Here is an 11,073-nt window from a genome sequence, read left to right as displayed (position 1 = left end):
CACTTCCGGCGCACGGTGCGACATTCTTCACACAAGTGCTCGACTTTTGCTTTCTTAAAACGGTCTGTATGTGCGAATTTGCCTATATGATTGCAGGATACCTTTATGCGCATACGCGATGTTGAATATTAGTAGAATGCAAGTGGGCGGGGGCTTCACATCGCGCAGTGCTGCGGGTCAGTACAGATAAGAGATGAGAAGTGCGTTAAAATTGAGCTTTACAATGGCGCCTACGAGTTTTACCTTGCATACTGAGGCATATGAAGAAAAACAGTAATTGCAAAAAGTAATATTTCGTCTATGGACGCACGAAACAAACAAACTTCTTGATCAACAACTCTAATGTAAAGGCGCAAGCTCGATGTATGCATACTTATTGGTTGCTACAGCTTGTTGATTCTTACACAAGCAAGATCCCCGAGCTTCGTAGCGTCGAGATTCCCAGCACTGGCTCGTCCACATATACCTCGATTGGAACGCTAACAGGAAGGCTCAAGTACAAAAAATACAACAAGCATGTGTTAAGACAAGCTATACGTCTCAGGCTTGTGCTAAAGCTTCGAGGTCTGGCCATTTAGGTTAGTTTAGAGACCTCAAATGACGCTCTCGGAACCAGAAAACATGAGATAACGACCGTAATGGTCCACGCTCTGGGTATAATCTCTTGTCGACGTGTCGACCGAAACCTAAACCATGCCACTCTCCTCCCTGGCCAACTAGTTCCCAGAGTGCAACGCGCGCCGTGTTGCATGCAGGGCTTTATGGAAGTAGTCTATTATGCCCCAACGTGTCCACATCAAAACAAGACAACCAGTGGTGCGTCACTCCCGTTAGTCCTTCAAAGTTGGACACCTTGGACAAGACTTTGCGCCCTTGCATTCAAACCCCTCGAACTTAATGTTGGTCCCTTGAATTCAGACTCCTGGGACAAAATGCTGCGCCCTTCCGTTTACACCCCTGTGACTACATGGCAATACTTTACATTTAGTCCTGAGCCACTAACTTTGAGCCCTTTCTCTTAGTTCTCTCCGACTAAAAGCTGTACCCCACAAAATGCGTAAAACTGAAGTAACAAAACTACAGTCAATGCGCAGGCGATATTCATACATACACATCACATTCAAGCATGACCGAAGTCAAATTTCCTGAGCGTAAAAAGCCACGTTAAGGCCGAACTCAGAAGGGGCCACTTCCGTCGACGATGAGTTAGACGCTGAGACGGATCTTCGAACCAGCCGTTGTCCAAACACCTTTTATTGGCGCACCGGACGCTTCTCGCCTGTTCGCGAGAAATTTGAAATTGCTCGTACAACAGGCACTGTGAACTGCCTAATCGCTTGAAACATGTATGAGACATAGCGCATGCATAATAAAATAACACGTGGACTGTGTAAGTGCTGTAATGGTTCACATAAGACATGCGGCTAGAGGACCAGCGCAATATTAGAATGTTTTAATAGACTGTATGCTACGAGTTAAGAACACAGCAGCAGGTGCTCAAACTATGCCTGAAAGTGACGGCATGAGCTCCCGCTACCATCGCGGAAGTCTACACTCCGTTCACCCTCAAGCTGAGACTAGAAGCGAGCACGCTGGCTTCCGAAGTGCTTTGGTGGCCCTTGCCTCTGCGTTCACACCAGAGTGTCGAACCGATATTTTTATCGGTTCGGTTCGGGTTCGGGTTCACGGCTTTCGGTTCAGTTCCGGTTCAGTTCCGGGGCGCAAAAAATAACGGTTCAAACCGGTTCGAACCGGGTCGAACCGGTTTGAACCGCTAAATTGAGAATATATTTTCCGCGTTGTTCTGTCAATAGGCACTATTTAGGCCGTGAAACTAACTGCTGTAAACGATCTGATTTTTGCGAGGACCTATTCTTGAGAATTTCGCGAATCGCCTACGATTCGCGAAAAATGGGTCCCGCGAACAATTTCGGTAAAATGTAAACACATTGAAATTGATATTGTCACGGGTGGTGACCAAAAAAACAAGAAATGAACAGGAAGAAATAAACGTTTAATGTGGCGAACTTGTGCCAAAAAATAAAAGGGTACAAAAGATAATAACGGAGCGTCGCGGGCGTCGAACTCGGCGTAGCAGCAGAGTCGAACGCTGGGCGAAAACTGGCTTCTGCTTGCCAGGCGGAGCCGCTTTTTGTACACGCGTTGGCTTCTGGAGCATTCGATGTAGAAGGTTCGACGCGTAGAACATTCTAACCTCGAATCAGCTAGACGGTTCCCGAATTCACCAGAACATCACATTACAGTGTAAATAAAAATGCGTATCCGCGGCCAGGAATCGAACCCTGGCCGTTCGCGTGGGAGGCAAGCGCGATAACCGTTAGGCCACGGCCGCACTGCCTACTTGGCGCGCGGCAATATTGAGATTCCACCGCGGTCGAGAAAATTACAACCCGCGAATTATTCCAAAACTTCAGCTTTGACCTAAATCGCGAAATATTGAGCCCACGAAAAATAAGTCGTTTACAGTATATAGTTTTCTTTTTTTTTATCATTTGTTCAATCCAGTTTTATTTTCAGGCACCAAAATTATAAAATTCTGTTATTTTTTCCTACACAACAAAAAAAGAAAATCTACATGAACATACAAAACTTCGAGTTTATACGACTCAACATCCCTTCGTTTACCAGAGTCACATACATATTACCTGAATCGAAATGTTTTCGCGAAGTGAAGTAGGTTGCCTAAAATACCCGTGATTGGTACAACTTTGTATCGCAGTATCAGATGTTGAATCGTGGTTTTGCCCTTGAACTAAGGAATTAATTACAGTGAATAAAATCATGAAATGGGCCCCTCGTTGCCATATGTACCATAAAATGTGTTTTACGGTATACGTTTCACAATATATATATATGATGACGAGACGACTGAGCTTAAGGCAATATAATTTTCAAAATGTCACGAAAGTCACGGGACAAGTCCTTCCAGTCTATATTTTATAGAAACACTAAGCGACAATCGCAATGCTTGTTTTTCTAACTAGCATTGTTTGCTCTCAGCACCATGATGCGGGCGACGAATCATGCGAAAAGGAGGGGCTGAAATTGTTCACTCTAATCTATGAGCACCTTCGTACTGAGATCGAATCTGACCTAAAACAGTGCTTACCCATGTGTACATTTTCTTATATTGGATAAACTGGAATAGCCTGGATGTTGAGGTTTGCTCTTGACAAAATGCCGGTCAATTTAATTTGCAAATGAGCATCACCCTCGCTAATTGATGATTTTCGTTAAATAGAACAAAGCGGTATTTCGTGCTCCACTCAATTCGGAAGCTACTTAATCGGACACCTTCTGAGAAGTTTAAGTGTGCAATCGTCATAGTTCCACCATTCGTTCCAGTAAAAAAACGCGACAATAAAAACACATAAAAAAGGCGATAATAAACTTCTATATATCTGAGAAGTTATATATGCGTGAGGAACACATAGTTATTTAAATTAGCTTAAAAAAAAAATTATTTAAAGCTTTTCCAAATCACCTATAACGTGTCTATAGAGGATGAAAGCGCCGAAAAAGATTTGCAGAACATCTTTCAGATAATTTAAAGGTAAATTTACTTATACATCTTTGAGGTGAGGATCTTCTATTTATGCTGCCAAATATTCAGACAGGAATTAAGTATAATTTTATTATCACCGGTAAATTTGACTTTATGAAGTTCACATAACCGCCTGAGACCGACACGGAAGGACGATACTCGAAAATACGCAAGCTGTTGAGTCTTCGGCAACGTGCTTTTGTTAGCTGTTTTGCAGTGTAAAATACTGGGTTGCAGGGTATGCCAAAAAACACTGTGGTCACATGATATATCGGAAGGCAAATACACGAAATGGGCAGAAATAAGGAGATGACACGCAATTTTTTCTAAATAATCTCTTACACAACGCTTTACTGCAAAAAGTGTTGCATAGAAATGCATAAAATGATATTCCTAATTAAACATAGATTCCGCGCAGGGCAAACGAAGATTTTATAAATCCTAATATAAATCACTTTTGGGCATCAGCTTGCCTCAGCTCGAAACGTCGCGAGATACCACCTCGGGAGGCTAATGTTATCTTAGGTTTTACGTGCGCTTGTTTTGGGACCTTACTTCACGACTCTGTTCTTTATCAGTCATGTGCTCCAACATCTCATTGGACTGCCGTATATCATCGCGAAACTGCTATAAATACTACACAACTTTACACCTTGGACGTCTACTGCTGGTGTTGCGAACGTCGCTCTTCACCAGAAAGCCGAAGTATTTAACATGGTTTGCACGTGACGTAATCGCACTAGATAGTGGTTGTCATTGCGAGTTGTTCTTGCTGAGAATATCAAATCCGGTGCGGGGCAAAATGCGCGCTGCAAAAGTTTCGCGCTCAGTGCAAGCTGTGTATTTGAGAGGCACACATTTTTCTTGTTGGTGCATCGTCGTTAGGCACGGCGCGAGTAACTCGCACGACGAAAACGTGCTTTCTGGGAAGAGTGTTTTTTTTACAAATAAAAGTTTTACCAACTACCCATCTGTCACTACCGTTTCCAGGCCACGCTTTGTAGTCTGCGCCGAAAATGCGGGGCAGAGGAATTTTTACGACACAGTATGCTATAAAACTACCCCCCTCCCCACTCTCTTTTTTTTTTTAGTTGCTCCTCAAGATACTTTTTGTTCCTCAGGGATCGCCTGCTCCGTATTGAGTGGTGTTCACTCGACAATTATATTTGTGTCACTTGTTAACAGTAATCCTTCCTTGGTTTTACTTTACACTACACTGTGAAGTTTAAACAAAATACAGGGCGGTCGAAACTTGGAGAACTTGAGAACGACACTCCTGTGAGACTTAGAGCGGCTGCTATCCCCCTGAGGCCACTAGGATCTTTCTTTTCAGGTATCCCTCCCGTACACACTAATATTTCCATGTAACGTCGGACTAATACGTTACATTTAGACCCTTTAACACTTCTATTCTCGGGACAACTTTTTGAGGCAGTTCAGCAATAACGAAAACATGTTTGGGAGCCTGAAGGGTGTGCATACATGTAAAATGGGTCGTGCAGCATATTTTTTTTTTTACCTTAAGTTCAATAAATACCGCTAAGATGTAATCCCTGACGTTGATAAATCACAAAAGCATCCATTAGTTTGCCCCTCCGCGAAATGGCAGACAGTCGAAAGAAAGAAACGAAATTGCTTTCCCCTCCTCAACTCGCAATTAGAACTATCAGCCACGTGATCTGACCCTAATATACACACCGTCAGTGTTTATCATAGTCATACGCAGGGTTGGCAAAGCAGAGAGCATGGGCTGATCTTCAGATATACTTTAGTTGGGCTACAATGCCCGAGCCCCACTAAAGCGACAAACAGAAACAAACGACAGCGGCTAGCCTTAAACCAGAGTATTTCGCGATTTGACAGGCTTCGTACAATAAAGAAGGCTATGCTCAAACACGAGTATCATGCACACGATGGTACCATTTGCAGGCTTGTAAACGCTCGTGCTAACTTCGCGAGCACCGAACAACTCAAAGCCATATAAAGGTACCATCGCGAACATGCTGCATGTGTCTGAGGCTTGTCGCTGTCGTTTGTTTCTGTTTCTAGTTCTAGTGGGACTCGGGCCCATCATAATCTTTGAGTTGAACACGAGCCGTCACCCGAATGTTTGGCGATGCTGGTTGTCATGAACCAGAGCATTCAACTCGGGATCATGACAATCGGGTACATCATGGTGTCACGTGACTCTCAGTGCGACGTTGTGATGTCATGTGACGTCACGGTATCAACAACGTTAATAGATCTAGCGACGTCCTTAATTTGAATCTACGCGGTGAGTTACGTGACGTGACGGGGTCACGTGATGTGACATTACTTGACATCATGACGTCACGTGACGATGTGACACATGGCTAATCACAGTACCAATTAGAAAGCGCCGCAGAAAACCAGGATTTATTATACATTGGAATTCTGTATATGACGATTTGATCAATATAGAAATACAGCTGCCACTTTTTTTATTCCCAAATAATAAATTTGTAATACTGACAAAAAAAAAATACCGCGAACCGTTTTGAACCGGTTACCGCTATATTTTTTTCCGGTTCAGTTCCGGTTCAGTTCCAAGATGGCGGCGAAGATTTCGGTTCGGTTAAGTACCGGTTCGGCTAAAAATAACGGTTCTGTTCCGGTTTTCGGTTCGGTTCGGTTCCGGTTCGACACCCTGGTTCACACTTGCTCAGGGTGATTCTAAGAGAGGCCAGGCTCTTTAATTCGACTGTAAAATTGAGTTTCTTAACCTATCGCACTACGTCTTTATGCAGCGTTGCCCACAAATGGTGCATTTCTGTTTTGAAGAATTTGCAAAGAGCGAACTTACCTGAGGAAAAAGTAAAGAAAGAAAAATGTTTAGCTCCTATGGAAACGCAGCGACGCCACCGGTCTTCAAACAACACGGCGCCGTTTCGCCCGGGAGGCAAGAGATGGCGCAACGAACGCCGCCAATGAACGAGCATACGGCGCCGAGAGCCGGCGTCTTTAGCAGACGATCTTTTTTATTCAAAAGCGGTGCGCGTTCCGCAGGCGGCGACAGTCGCAGAAACAAAAACAGGCACGGTAACAACAAGGAACAGCAGTTCCTTGTCTCCCTAAGACGCCGGCCCTCGGCGTCGTATGCTCGTTAGTTGGCGGCAGTTGGCGTCGCGACCGCTTGCGCCATCTCTTGTTTCCCATGCGAAACGGCGCCGTGTTGTTCGAAGACCGGTGGCTTCGCTGCGTTTCCATAGGAGCTAAGCCTTTTCCTTTATTTACTTTTTTTTTTCAGGTAAGTTCGCTCTTTGCAAATTTTATACGCACAAAAAACATGCACCATCTGTGGGCAACGCTGCACAAAGTCGTAGTGCGATAGGTTAAGAAACCGAATTTTGCGGTCGATTTAAAGAGCCTGGCCTGTCCTTGAATCACCCTGTATTAGTACGGGCAGAAGCTTCGCTCTGAAGGCGGGGCTTCTAGGCTCAGCTTAAGCTTGAACGGAGTATAGTGTGCGCCCAATAAAAGTCTATATTATAGTAGAGCAGCCTCTACCGCGATCTGCAAAAGAAAAAGAAAAAAGAAATAAGCCATCAGAAGAATATGTGATTCGCTCTCTTTTATGAGCTAAACACGTCCGATGGAATCTCACGGCTCTGTGTAACAACCCAAAATCAGCCCCCACGATCTCAAAAAGAGTAGGACATGGCGGGCGATTTTTGTACGCGCTAAAACTGAAAACAATTTCTGAACTCGTAGAGTGTGAATACACGCAGTATACAGAAGTACCACGGCATGCTTTTATCGAGCTCCTTTGAATTGTGACTTCAGAACAGATCAAACGCGGTGCTGCAGCACTGCGAGTCAAAAACGGATCCTGCAATGCCACTTCAAGAAAGAAAAATGACTACAGAAGGCAATTCGGACTGACACAATAGATCACGCAGCCCGTTCTGTGGGCATCATTTGGAAATTAAGATTGCGCTCAGTGGGGATAAAAAACAGGGCGACAAGCTTATGGCGAAGGTCGTATTTCGACTTACTAAAAACAGGTCCTTTTCAAACAAACAAGAAAGGCCCCCTCCTATTTTCCCCAAGCGCCTTATCTCCTTCATGAGGGAAAACTCTGCGTATTCGGGCGTCTCTATAGTCGGTTGCAAGTCAGGAAGATAGTAGAAGCAACCCACTCCCCCCCCCCCCCCCTCCCTCCTACCCACAAGCGTGATGCGCCCGTTTTGAACACCTCCGCAGTTGAAAAAATAGTTCGTTGAAAACTCCCCTTCTGCTCCAATGAATGGATTTTGGCTACAGACGTTGTAGGGGGCGGCAGCTTGCGCCACCTAGCCCAGGAAAATTATGTATCTTAGGCTTCTACATTTGCTCTCTCCGGAAGGTTGACGTAAAGAAAGGCTAAAGATATGCTAAAGACATAAACAAATCGCCGTCTATTACAAACCTAAGATGGAGCAGTACTGCAATTATATTCAATAAGAGACGAAAAGAAAGCGCACTTTGCTATGCAAATAAAAATAAATTGTAATTTTTGTAAGTAATGCATATAGGGTAGTTGGTTTTAGCTTTCCAATCTTCCTACACAAATTTGGTACATACCGTGCATTTGCTGCGTTTGTTTAATAAAAAAAAAAAGCTAAGAAAATCATAAACCCCTGCATTTCGGTGTTTGAAAACACCTGCGATTCGGGTTTTGACAAATCCGAAGGTGGCCTTTGATTTTCATAATGAATCTCAACTTGGAAACAACGGACTGCATACTCCTCCGATTCTTCTCTGTCAGGAGAATCTCGTACAGCCTCGCCGTATACGCGAAGGCGCCTCGAGATCAAGAAGGAGACGAAAGCGACCGAGGGACGAATTAGCGCATGACGGCCTCTTCGTATAGATATTCGTGAGGCTATCGAGGTGTTTGGTGAGGTCAAGTTCCAAAATGAATCTGAGATTCCAATAGCAGATTTTTTAGAGTTGCTAGGCTTTTATTTGGAATCCAGATGTAGTGCTTTTAGAGACGTACAACTTGTAAAAATACAAGGTGTGTGTATTCGTGCGAGTGTGGCTCTAGTGGTAGGTGATTTTAGCTTAGCGAAGTGCGATAAGGAGATTTAGAGCATATTGGAGGCAGACGTCGTTCGCGACTTCAGAACTGCAGACGACTAACTTGTTCTGTTCCGTTCAGAGGTGCATTGAAAAAGGGAGCTGTTTGTATCAGATATGTTAGGAATTTTCCAAATTAGTGCCTCGGGCTTGCGTCTCACAAGTGGGAACCCGGTGGAGGGTACACTGCAGTTATTAGATCTGAAGATGAAACTTTTCCCATCGCATGTAATTTGGGCCTACTGCCCTAGGGCGAAGAAAGGTGTTTGACCTATGATTCTAACAACTCCAAGATTATCAAGTGTGGTACAGCCACGACTTGCTTGAATGCGTCCTTATCGATGTCCTGTCCACACAAGGTAGCCGAAACCTTCGGGTTACAGGTAAGGAAACTGGAGTAGCGGGGCTTCCCCTTTGAGTTCATTAGGAGGTGGTAGACTGCTTGTTAAGGAAGCTTAGTGGAGGAGGGAAAAAGAGAGAGAGTGTCAAGCCGCCTACGAGACCCCTGGTTATTCCGTATATAAAGAGTTAGTCATAACATAAAAAAAGATGGGGGAAAAGCATGGCATTTCGGTTCTCCTCTCAGCTCCAAGAAAATTAAGCAAGGTATGTGGACGGACGTGCAAAAGGACGAAACACGAATAAATATGTGTCAAAAAAGCACGCGAAAACGTACGTGGGCTTCAAAGGGGGGTATGTGTACAGAATCCATCTGTCATGTGGGAGGGTGTGACTGGGCCAGTCGGGGAAATGAGTGAGAAAACATGCCCTGTGATTGAAGTCAGTCCTTTCTGGTAATCTAGCAGTGCATTGTGGTAGGTGTGAATTAATACCTTATTTTGACAACACCGTTATCTCGGCACGAGACGAGAATAAGAAGAAAAGGGAGATAACGGAACCGTATTTACATACCGAGAGTAGAAGTTTCTTATTTGACTTGGCTTCCCTCAGAAAAAAAGCCGCAAACACATACCCTTCGTAACCTTGACCCTTGGATAATAGATACATCGCGTACTGATTACGGCCTTCAGATGATTAGAAGAACCCTGCCTACATTGCTCAACACTTTCTCGCATTCCAATGTTGATATAGTATCTTTAACCCCACGTGAGACTTCTGAATATTTTCTTTGAAATAATGTCGTGTTCACATTTTGTTTGTATTTTTCAAGTCCATTTTCTTCATTGTTGTGTGTGACTGATATCTGGTTGGCATTTTCAACCCTGCGTTTCCTTTTTTTCCTTTTTTATATTTTTCTTCCTGTTTTGCATTAGTGGACTTCTTTTCTGTGTATAATCTTTGCTATGTATAATTTTTGACACCGCTGTGTTCCTGTGAGGGGGCTGGGGACCAGTCAATCTCCTTATCAGCTTTTTTCCCCAGCTTCCACCATATATACATGTATATGGTAAATAAACTATTATTATTATTATTATTTCCGATTGTGAGGAGGATACTTGTGTTAGCGCCCCATTAGTGACAATCTATGAATCGATGATATCGCATTTACGATCATGCACAGTGGGAAAGAAGGACGTGTGATATGTTGAGATTAGAAATAAATGGGATGTGTGTCTTCTAGGTTTCGCATAGAGTATTTTTCTAAAGATTAAACCAGTTTATAAGTTGTGCCCTGTGCTGTGTGTGTCTTGCGCGTCCGTCGTGTTTTAGCGCTTTTACCCCTAAACCAGTGACAGCCTTCTGAAAGCGCCCAGCAAGTGAAGGCAAGATGCGACACAAAGTCGAGAACGGTGACTTCACGTTGTGTGCGCTGAAATCGTGCGTACTTCGTTTCATTCCACGGAACGAGGTCCCCATGGTCAGAACGAAAACGGCCGACCTCTGCACGAGCGTTGAGCTCCCCTCGTTGAAGGCTTGAGCTGTGAGTCGCCATCTCCGCGACATCGGATTTGAGCGTGACAAGGAGGAACGACACTCACGGCTGATTGGAGGGAAGGACATCGTCGCATGGCAACAGAGGTGCCTCCATGAGATCGCACGTCACTGACATCATGAAACGGGAACAGCGCAAAAATAAACGAGGGACGAGTAGAAGAGGTAGCGACAGACACGACGCTGACTAGCAACTGAAAGTTTATTTGTGCACAAAACACAAACTAAACAGGAAAACCACACAAGCAACCCGTCGAACTGATTCCACGCACACGCTTATCCGCGAGCACACGAACTTTCCACAAGTCAACATAAAATTCACCTCGTCACTCTTCAGAGCTAAGGATGGCGCACTGACGCATGCTTCGTCTCCTTTCACAGATGTAAAATAAAGCTTCATTAATTTCCCTCTCGGTTTTGTTTCTGTGGCGGGCTAAAATCGCTATATCATGAAAACATGGCTCACAACCGCGTCGGCTACAATGAATTGCAAGGTGGCCAGAGGGAGAGGAACGAAGGAAAAGGGAATGTTC

Source organism: Ixodes scapularis, unplaced genomic scaffold (genome assembly GCF_016920785.2).
Source record: "Ixodes scapularis isolate PalLabHiFi unplaced genomic scaffold, ASM1692078v2 PGA_scaffold2__306_contigs__length_199485367, whole genome shotgun sequence".
In the NCBI taxonomy this organism is placed as follows: Eukaryota; Metazoa; Arthropoda; class Arachnida; order Ixodida; family Ixodidae; genus Ixodes; species Ixodes scapularis.
This window is presented reverse-complemented; position numbering follows the sequence as displayed.